General features: G+C 43.5%; 1 non-coding gene across 1 annotated transcript; it reads left to right on the top strand.

Annotated features, from left to right (window-relative positions):
• Positions 1–6,244: 6,244 nt before the first annotated feature.
• LOC123650495 lies at positions 6,245–6,308 on the top strand. The gene has a single exon (XR_006739363.1). It is a non-coding gene; the product is annotated as a U7 small nuclear RNA (small nuclear RNA).
• The last annotated feature ends 1,184 nt before the right edge of the window (positions 6,309–7,492 follow it).

Genomic DNA, 7,492 nt, shown 5'->3' with positions numbered 1-7,492 from the left:
GTGTATATGTTTTTCATGATTCCCATTCAAACATTGCTCTCATTTAATTAAATGTATTGATAGCATCACAGAAACTGAGCCAATCTTGGTTTATGTCACTTTCAGGAGATTATAAACTCTAATTCAGGTTTTCCAAAGTCTGACCAAATCCGAGTTGCTTTCTGCTGGAATATAGTACTTTGAGAGCTCATTGTAATGAGCAATGAGAAACTCTCTCTGTGCACTGTGATTGTGCATGCGTCCTCTCTCTCTATTTCTCTCTCTCTCCCCCCTCAGCCCTAAAGTCTAAAATTTAGATCGGTCCTCGTGAGAAACTTGTAGAATAAAAAAGCATGCTTGTGGCAGAGTCCAGAAAACAGCTATGCTATGTATGTTGCCATTTGGGGAAAAAAATAGAAAGGGGAAACTGGGGAAATTAAAGATATAAACAGAATGAAACTAAGTGAAGAATGCTGGATAGATTTTTAAAAATAACCTTGCTAAAAGACACTGGGAGACAGTGTACTCTTCAAATCACCACGCTGCTCTCTAACATGAATTAAAGATGTGGTGAGTCTATGAATGGACATCACTTGCTTAATGAGAACACCAGATGCCCACATTTAGGAAATGTAAAGACAGCGAAAGCCTTGTAAAATTTTATATATTATCCCTTTCACCAAAAATATGAAAAACAGATTAGAAGGGGAAAGGAAAAGTTCTTCTGTAAATAAATTTGAAGAAACACTGGACCAAAAGGAGACACTTGTTTAAATACAATGTCTAAGAGAGAAAAGTCATCAAATAAACAAGAATCCTCACTTTCGACTGAGCAGCTCAAACATTTTGAGCCCCTAGGCTCTAAAGCAGAACTGTCTTCCACCCTGCCCTTGCAGAAGGCCTTTCTGAACTGACTCTTCTTTGGCAATCACATTTGTTAGGAATAATAAATAAGAAGAGCTGTGGATCTGGAGGCTTCTTGCAAAGACATGTGGACATTATAAAGACATTTTAATCAAGTGTCTTTTGAAATCTATAGGTTTATGTTTGGCCTAGATCTTTGAATTACGTGTTGCTTTTCTTAGCCTGCTTTTTCCCTTCCTTCTCCTTTCAATGCATCTTGGATCCTTGCCCCTCTCAAATCATAAACAATTTGCCATTTGCAGGGCTGTCATTGAGCTATTGAGAGAAACACGCTCGTAGACCATAGACCCCTGTCAGAGGCCTTGCTGCAAATCTGAGCCTGCTACCTTCAGCCACAAGGAATCTAACTGCAAAAAAGACGAAAACACATTTAATTTATGCTCTATAGTTTTTTTTTTTTTTAAATTACTGCTCTATGTTCTTGGGAGAAAACTCCAGCACAACAGCAGAGACATGCTGTTTCCCTTATACTCAGTGATGTTTCTAAGGACCACAAAAGGATTTGAACCTGAAACATTGGGCAGGAAAGTTGGCAGGGCAGAGTGGAGGAGGCAGCCCAGGTCTGGGCATCTGGTGTTTCAGATTTGGTCATTTACAAGTTGTATTCACTTGTGCGAGCCCCTTAACTGGGAATGACAAGCCTGTGCCTTTAAACCAGTCCTTGCACAGAGTGCTGTCTGAATCGTGGGGACGTCCTCCAGAACTCTCTATCCCCACCTTTACTTGCTCCTCACTGGCTTCTGGGTTGGTCCCATCTAAAACCAGCTTGGAGCTCAACTTGGTGACGCCAGCCTCGGTCCTGGCTGAGCCCTTCGGAATGGTGTTCACCAAGACTCTCTGGGGTGATTGTGCCTGGCCCTTGGCTTCCTTCAGCGCAGTTTGGCTCCCGTCCTGACTCTCAGCCTCTCCGATTACACCGAGTTGGAACTGTCCCTATGCTGGCACTACTAGCGCCCTCCCCACCCCCACCCGCTACTTGGCAAATTCTAGCCCTCTGGGAAGGTAGCTTAGTAATGTTAGCTAACATTTGCAGTCCTGGGGCCCTACTGAGAGCTTTCTGTGTTACCTCACTTCATCTCATAAAGGCCTAAGGAGCAGATATTATTCTTTCTCCTTTAGAGAGAAGGAAACTGGCATGGGGAAGTTAACGGATCTTCCCAAGGTCCCAGAGCTCAGGAGGGCGGAGCTAGGATTTGAACCTCGGTCAGGGGCCAGCAAACTTCTTCAGTAGAGGGTCAGATAGTAAGCATTTTAGGCGTGGCCAGCCCTCAGTCTCTGTCATAGCGACTTGACCTTGCTACTGTAACACAAAAACAGTGATGGATAATATGTAAATGAATGGGCAGGGCTATGTCCCAGTAAAACTATTTACAGGCATTGAAATTCGAATTTCATATAATTTTCATGTGTCATTATATACTATTACTGTCTTGATTTTTAAAAATCATTTAAGGATATAAAAACCATTTAGCTGGCAGGCCACACAAAAACAGGCGGTGAGCTGGATTTGGCCCATGGGCCGTAGTCTGCCAGTCCCTGACCTAGGCCATCATTTCTAGAGCTCATGCCCATCACCATCACAGTAAACTGCCTCTCGATAGTACCATTATCATCCCCTTTTACAGACGAGGAAACTGAGGACACGCAGAGGGCAATCCGAACCCAGGCATCTGAAGTCCAGTGCCTGGACTGCACCTCTAAGTTATGCCAAGCAGGTGGGGGCATTGCCTTGCCTGCTTTTTAAGCATAAACATGAAGATCAAATGAGATCATGTCCCTGGTCCACATAAAAAAATGCACATTATAGATTTTTTTTTTAATGTGTAAAAACTCTTATAAACTGTCCAATATATGCAACTGAGATTAGGCTAGCTTCTGAAAACAAATCTCCTAGTGGAAAGTGTTAATAGTTTTCATTCATTTTACAAGAATTTATCTAGTGCTTGGTTTGTACCAAGTATCCTGGGCACTGGTAGCTATGGAGATGGTGGGTGAGAGTACTTGGTTTAGTGGGGAAAGACAGACATGCCCATGAGTGATCAGGATCCAAAGGGTTAACTGCTACCATGAATGGGGTGCAAGTGGTAGAACCACAGCTGTGTTCTGGGGGCACGGGGAAGGCCATGCATGCATGCTGGGAGTTTTGAGGGAAAGAGAGAAGAGACTTCCAGGCTGCGGGAAGAGCGTGTGCAAAGGCACTGAGGCAGGGAGGATCAGAGCGGCTGGAGTGTAAGAGAGCTGGAGGAGAGTGGTAGAAATGAGGCTGGGAGGAAGGCAGGGAGGCTGAATGAGGGCCTTCAAGTCTATGCTGATTTCCTAGACTCGATACCTTGGGACCTAGGCTGTGTACTAGGAGTACTCAAACCAGGAGGTGCACTAAGGAGTACACAAAGCCATAGGATAAAGATGAAGCAGATTTCCAGGGCATTACTTTTACTTAAAGATTTTTAGATTAAAATCACTGTTTTTAAATGAAAACAAATAAGGATACGTTGAGTATAACAAGTAAGTGTACATTTGTGTTCCATCAAGAAGCAAAGGAAAGAGAGAAGAACATTTGCTTGGGAGTCAAAAGACCAAGATTTGAACCCTTGATTTTGACTAGCTGTGTGACCTTGGGCAAAGCACCCAGAGTTTTACTTTTCTCATCTCCCCAGTGAGGAGAACTATACCTGTCGTGCGTACCTCTAGGAGTCTTTGCTGGGATCGCCCAAGACGATGTCTATGAGAGCTCTTTGTAAAGGGTTTGAACATCGCTGGTGGATTTCCAGGGAACAAAAGGCCAGCCCTCTTTCTGCTTGGTGACCTCTCCAAGAAAAGGCAATTGCTATTTTTTCCCCTTCTTCAGCTGTTGGAGCTGCGGATCAATTGCAACCAGGCTAAACAGAAAAAGGTAGTCATACATGATCAGCAAAATGGTCCAAATGATGTCATCCATCAAGATGGACATTGCAATTTGCCAACTATTTTCTCATAAATCAAACCGTGGTCCCTCAAGGAAGAGGGGCAGGGCTCGAGGAGCCAGCATGGCAGCCCTTATCGGCAGACCAGACGCAGGGAAGCGCTCCCTTAAGGATACAGTAATTACTTTCACTCTACGGGAAATAAAGAGGGCACCATGGGAGGGAGCGCTGGAGAGTGTCTGCCTCACTTCATTACTGCTCCCCAGGCAAGGGACACAACATATGCTTTTCATTGGGAAGCCAATAATTTTGAATCGTGGGACAGGTGAAAACTTAAATGACATTTGCAAACCTTGATTTATTTCTCTGCTTAACTCCGGAACATGCTTTAGACTCAGCTCTATAAGTTTCCATAGATTAGTGGTCAATGTCAAGTATTTTCAATGACATATTCAAGCGTTTCCTGTCCCTATCAGTTAATTAAATATTTTCAGTACTAATCTCTTCTTATTGAAATGGTTTCCCTTCTTTTGGTTATGGGTTTGGAAAACAACGAGATGAAGCATGTGCTTTATTGAAAACAAAATAACAAAAATAAAAAAGAATACTTTTTTCCCCCCACGTGCTATTTTACTTGCTGGAAATCTCATTAAAAGTTATTTATGAGCTGTTAGGGATCCCATAAGGATTACACCTAATTCAGTCTGTAAAGCTTTTGAGTTTCTTTTACATGAAGGACCTCCTTCCCCATTATTCTACTTTCGTTGGCACCCAAATAAATACTGGAGATTAACTTTTTGGCAGAAGAGGGTCCTCAGTCTCTAACCTCACATCACCCAGGCCAAGTTTGGACCTTCCTCCCGTTTCTATGGCCCCACTCTGATACGGCCAGGGTAAGAGGTTAAACTTGTGACAACTGATAAATTATCATTTTTGTTATTATAAATGTTCTAGTGAAGATGGCGTAGGTATCACTTACATCTCCGGGGTTTGTAGTCTTTGCAATCAGCCATGTAGTTAGTACTAATTGACTATCACATTTTCTTCTACACCTCCTCCCCTAGAAATAAGAAAACCAAATTTTATCAGAATGAGTAATTTCGCAGTCTCTTTATGGGGCTTATATGCCTGTTTTTTTTTTTTTTTTTTTCTTTTCAGCTTCTCAGAACTTGTTCTAAGGCAGCAAAGATGGAACTGCCAAATTAGGCTACTTTTGTCCTTTCATCTTCTTTAATAAAATACCCCAAATAAAAGTGTATTTAATTTCCAAAGAATCTGTTTTGGGTTCATATTTCTAAAACTCAGAGAAGAGTGTAGTCACTCAAGTAGCTGAATATTCAAAATTGAATTTTGGCAGGTAGAAAACTGGCATAAAAATTTAGCAGTAATAAGAACATGGTGCCCCTAACTATCAGATGCACAGTATACTCATGTAAGTTTTAGCTGTTCTTATTACCAGTGCTCCTGCCATCTTTTCTAACAAAAACCTGGGACCATGGATTGCTCATTTCTCTCCAGGTGTTTTCATATTCCTCACACTCTGGCTCATCTCTCCAGCTGAAACACGAGGCACCAATAATACCATGTCCACACTGGAGCAGCCTGGCAGATTGCGTATAAGCTTGGACTATTGTTCTAGCCACCATGGGAGCAGCCAGCAATGGTGTCTTCATGGCCTATGTTATCTTTCCTTCTTGGATCTCAAACTTCTCCATTTGGGCAACAATTCATCCTGCCCAAAGTAGACAAATAATAAGGCAATGGCTGCATATTTTTAGTAGAGAGTGTATTTTTCCTTAATCTCAACCATCTGGAGAATTTTAACATTCTATGTTCTTTATAGAATTCTCCCTAAGAGGTCAGTTTAATTTTTTAAAGAATCATTTAAACATCCTGAGTAACACTGTAAGCCCCCAAACAAGAAATGCTTCTTGGGCTAGACCAGGGGAAACCACATGGGCTGTTTGTGTGTTTAGTCTGGTTCAGTGGATCTCCAGCTTGGTTGCACTGAAAAGAAGTGATGCCTGCATCTATCTCACTGACCTATCTTCCCCCTCCCCAGCAACATTGTTTGGCTTTGCTTGAGAACCACCAGGTTAGAACAATCTGAGTCTAAGGATGAAGACAGGCGTGGGTGTTACCATGGATGTTACCCTCCCAGTGTTCTCAGGGCTCTGCCTCTGCTATAATTACAAACAGAATGAAGCTAGAGGGCTCGGACTTACTCCTTGGAGTTGTTACTCGCCCACTGCTTGTGTTATGGACTGGGTCTCCCTCTGTTCCCCTGGGAAAAAAAAAAGATGTGAGGTCCTAACCTCCAGTACCTGTGAATGCTGCCTCACTTGGAAATAGGGTCTTCACAGGTAATCCAGGTAAGATGAGGTCATTAGAGTGGGCCCTAATCCAAAGTAATTGTTCCTTCTAAAAAGGGCAAATTTGAATGTTACGGCTCTTTTAGAATTTGTCTAGCAGGTTTTCTGATTTTTACCGGAAACCACCAGTTCAAAACAAGGGCAAATTTGGACACAGAGACAGTCAGGTACACGGGAAGAATGCTGTGTGAAGATGAAGGCAGAGATTGGGGCGATGCTTTGCAAATGAAGGAACACCAAAGATCGCCAGCAAACTACCAAAAACCAGGAGAGAGGCCTGGAACGGATTCTCCCTCATAGTCCTCAGGAGGAACCAACCCTGTCGACACCTTGATCTTGAACTTTTAGACTCCAAAACTGAGACCCAGTTTGTGTTCTGTGTTTGGGCAGCCTGACCAAACTGACGTGCCTAGAGATTCAGTTCAGTGCACTGCCAAGCCCCAGGCAGATGAAGCTCCCTGAGGCTGGGCCTCCGCCTTGGCCACGTGCAGCCCATCTTAAAGAGAGGCCTGCACGCCAGTGAGCCCCAGTAGGAGCAAAGCAAGGACTGCAAGCAGATGGTGGCATTTGATCTGAGCTTTGAGGGGGAGAAGATTTCATTTTGAAAAGAGTGAAGGGAAGCAAAGATATTCCAAAGGGTGGGGTTGTCTCAGTAGTGAGTCAGGGTCTGATAGAATGCAAGAAGGGACAGCCTCTGCCTTGGATTTGGTGGCAAATCTTGTACCCCGAGACTTTGTGTATGTGTGTATGTGTGTGTGTCTTATGTGTGTTTATATTTGTGCACATTGCACACACAAATATCGTGGACATGGCTTGCACTTGGGAACTTGTCTAATCAATCCAATTTCTCTTTACATACACAACCTCGCTGTTCCAAGCATGGTCTTAAGTCACCCAGGCCAGGAGTACATGCGTGTGTGTTTGGGTCTGAGAGTTGGGCCAAATTGAAAATAATAAAAAAATAGTGAACATTCATAGAGAGCATATTCTGAATGAAGCACTCTGCTAAATCATATTTAATTCTATGATTGACCCAAAAGATCTCAGATGCTGTTATTATCCCCATTTCATAGATGAGAAAAAAATGAAGCTCCAAGAATTGGGTGAGACCCCACAGTTGGGTTCCACATGCTGACCACCACACTGCATGGCTCACTGGCTCATACTTGGGGGCTACTCCCAGGGAGGGGGTGTGGATGGAGGTGCAGAGGTGAAGACGGACTTGAAGCAAATGCACACCGTTGCGTGACTGCTGCAGAGACACGGGGGTCAGGGCAACCCTGAGGTCCATCCACGCGTGGGCACACGGCTGCC

This window comes from Lemur catta, chromosome 14 (genome assembly GCF_020740605.2).
Source record: "Lemur catta isolate mLemCat1 chromosome 14, mLemCat1.pri, whole genome shotgun sequence".
Taxonomy (NCBI): Eukaryota; Metazoa; Chordata; class Mammalia; order Primates; family Lemuridae; genus Lemur; species Lemur catta.
This window is presented reverse-complemented; position numbering and strand designations above follow the sequence as displayed.